The sequence below is a fragment of the Ursus maritimus genome, unplaced genomic scaffold (genome assembly GCF_017311325.1).
Source record: "Ursus maritimus isolate PB19 unplaced genomic scaffold, ASM1731132v1 scaffold_36, whole genome shotgun sequence".
NCBI classification, from domain to species: domain Eukaryota; kingdom Metazoa; phylum Chordata; class Mammalia; order Carnivora; family Ursidae; genus Ursus; species Ursus maritimus.
Genome location: NW_024426230.1, coordinates 21,506,224 through 21,509,639, shown reverse-complemented (window position 1 = coordinate 21,509,639; position 3,416 = coordinate 21,506,224). Strand labels below are relative to the sequence as shown.

The following is a 3,416-nucleotide window of genomic DNA, read 5'->3' as shown; positions in this document are numbered from 1 at the left end:
TCAGTGTTCTTGCCTAAGCAATTTATAATTGTGTCACCTTCCTCCTGGGGCTGTGTGAGGACTATAGCATACAGCCCTCGGAAAGCACTTAGCACAGCGCATGGCTTGTAGTTAGGGCTCACTGAATAGTAATGATTCATCTTTTACTTAGCTGTTTCCTTTCCCTTTTTCCTCCCTTGCTTCCTTAAATTTCACTTTAACATTTCTTGTATTTCTTATATACTTTATACTTACGGAATAAAAAAAAAATGCTAGGTGTTTTTGTTTGACTTTTTTAAAAGTTTTGGTTTGGGTGGGTTTTAATTTGTAAAGAGAAAAAAACACACAATTGTGTGCATAATTTAGAAGAACAAAGCATCGTTACTCTTGAATGTCTAGATTATAAAAACTGGGAAAGCACAAGATAGAAAAATATCAACACAAATTAGCAAACAGTGATTTCCAGTATACTGTGACTCACTAAGTGTGAGGTCCTAGATTAAACAGTGTTTGTAGGAGTCTGTCACTCTCAATGGAGACAGGAAATTATTTCAATCCAGGGGAAAATAAAGAACAAATATTTTCTTGCGGGAGCTATTTATAAGCAAACTTTTATTAATAGTTAAGTTATTTATAATGTCAATACTTTTTTTTCATTTTAACAGTTTTTATTTAAAGTCGTATGTAAGATAATTCCTGCATCTTCTCAATTGTTTCTTCCTTATTTCTGCCCTTTTCCTTTCCTTCTTGAAGAGATTTGGCTTTACGTTTAAGGATCTTTTTGTGGTCTTTGTCCAGTTTTCGTCTAGGGATACCCACTTTGCTAGAGTGAATGACTATATGGTCAGTGGTGCTATTCGCCTGCTCTCTCTCTCCTCGTTCAACGTAGAGGACATTTTTTTCCCTATAAACTTGGACGACCTTGCCAATTTGCTGACCTTTGTAGTATCCTCACACAACCTTTACTTCACCCGCCTTTTGCATGGGCATGCATCAAATGTTTCCCGTGTCTCAGCTCTTTGTAAAGAGGGGAAGACATAATCTCACTGCCAATGTGGGAAGGTGCACTGAAATGCCTTTTACAGTTCTTGACCGCATCAGAAGTCGCAAACGGATTGAACTTCATTTTGGCTGCTGGCACTTCAGCGATGGTGGTGAAAGGAAGAGCAATTTTAGTAAGTTTTAAAGAATTATCTTCTAACATTATTGGTGTTGCTCTTTCTAAAGGAAGAAAGTAACAGTTGCTTCAGCTTCTGTGATTTATCCAGAATCCGGGGGTTGTGGAGCTGGCCACCGGGCTGGGACGGGAATTCTGACTTCATCGTTCCTGCTGCTGCCTGATGTGTCTTTACAGGGCGGTGCTCCCAGGGTCTTTTCAAACTGCAGGCTCTGGATTCGTGCAGGTTCTCCTTGTACTCGTTTCTCATCCTGTTCTATAGATTGACCTTTTGCCAAAAGGCCTAGAACCACATTTTAGGCTTTTAAATTTCACCCATTGTTTCATTTCCTAATGACACAGGCTTTTAGATAGTAAGCCCACAGACTTGCTCACACAGTCTCCTGTACTTCTGTAGGTATTTCCTTCTCTGGTGGTGAGGGGACAGGGGAGGACAGAATTATATTGGTCAATTCTAAGTGTGTTTAAAGGGTTAAAAATAAAAGGAAGGAAAGAATTTAGAGGTGATGCCATTGCTAATATCAGTGAAGTGAGTACTGAAAGGGGGGTTGAGCCAAGCGTTTGGGGGCAGGAGAAGGTCAGTGGGTGTAGGTACTGAGATTTGGAACCATTTTAAGTTTCTCTTTTGGATAGTGATGATATCCAAACTTGGACTGGCTCCTGTCAGAGATATGCCTTCCTTTCTAAAGTGAGGAATCCCACAGCAGGAAAGAAAATGGCCAAGTATGACAGAAAAGGAGGAGTCACCTCTTCTTTAGTTCAAAAAAGCTTTTAATCCTGCTAAGTATAGATTTTTTCCACACGATTATGGTAGCAGAAGTCACTGGAGTAAACAAACCTCCGTGGTTCTGAGAATCAAATCAAGTGCCGTATCTTCCCTAAATCTCTCTATTATTTTGAGTGTGTATCACACACACACTCACATACCCACGCGTATGCGATCTGTCCCTCGCATAAGTAAATATATACGAGTTTGCTCATTTGTAGTTTTAAATATGTATATAGTTTAAATATGTATATCATTTGTAGTTTTCTTGCTGTGATAATCGTCTTCCTGTAAAATATTTAAGTAGTTTGGTGTTTTTCCATCACTAGATTTTGTCCTAAAAACGCTGCCAAAAAACTTCATCAGATCTCACTTCTCATCCTGGCCCATCTTGTCATTTGAGTGACACATAAAAGAAGAATAGATGTAAAATAGTATCATAATTCCCTTTCCCATTAACACTAATCTATATGCTTTGAATATATTTGACTTTGTTGTCATTGTTGTTGTTTTGTTTTTCCTGGGTCTGTTCAATTACAGCAACTAAAGCTCTTTTCTCTCTGGTTTCCTAAATGGCATATGCCCCTATTACCAACATGAATATTAATGCTTCTCTGCTCAGTTATGCCTCTTTAGCATGACTGGTGTTCTCTAGTTTATGTAACCACTTAGCCTGTCCTATTAGGCAAAATCAGGATTGCATATACATGTGCTAGAAAATTCTCCTCCTCTGGAAAGAGAGTAGGAAAAAAAAAAAAAAATCACACTGCCTTTTTTAGAGCACGAATAACCTCGGTATAGTGTTTAAGTGTCTAATATTACTTAATGGAAAAATCCATGGTACAGTTCAAACGAAATGAAATAATGGTGTAACTTAGGGTGCTCCTTCAAACAGCATCTTAAGTAGATACGTACTTCTGAGTTCAACCCCACCGCAGCCATGGAGCCTCAGAGCTTGTTATGGAATTTCATATTCTTTTAATGGAGATGGCCCCATGCCGGGCTTTTACTTTTCCGACTGTGGCGGTAATAGTTAGTAATCAAGTCATAATGTAATAATCACAACTACAGGGAAATGCTAGCTGATGTAATAGGTTGCAAGGCAAAAAAAAAAAAAAAAATTGGTGTTTTTCCAGACCTTATTCCATCTGTCTTTTTGTTGTGTGTTGAAAGAATCTAGGCTTAGAGGTGAAAACAGCCCCGCAAAAGTGTCTACCCGATAAGGCTCTATCACCTGTGTAATCCTAGTGATTTTTGTTTTTTTTCCCATCTGTGTACTCACAAAGAGTCACACACTTGGGAATTTTATGTTGAAATCTGAGAAGTATGCTCTGAGCAAGAGCCACAGCATTCCTAATTCTGGAGTCCCTCACATATTTAACTGATATTTTAATGAAACAGGCATCAATAAAATATTTATATTCTGTATCTTGCCATTATCTGACTTCTTCCAAAAACTGCTTCGATATTCGTTAAAAAAATGCTACTTGCTGC

The 3,416-nt window shown here is 38.3% G+C and overlaps 1 pseudogene; it reads right to left on the bottom strand.

Annotated features, from left to right (window-relative positions):
* Positions 1 to 626: 626 nt before the first annotated feature.
* Positions 627 to 1,110, bottom strand: LOC103665619 (annotated as a pseudogene).
* Positions 1,111 to 3,416: the final 2,306 nt, after the last annotated feature.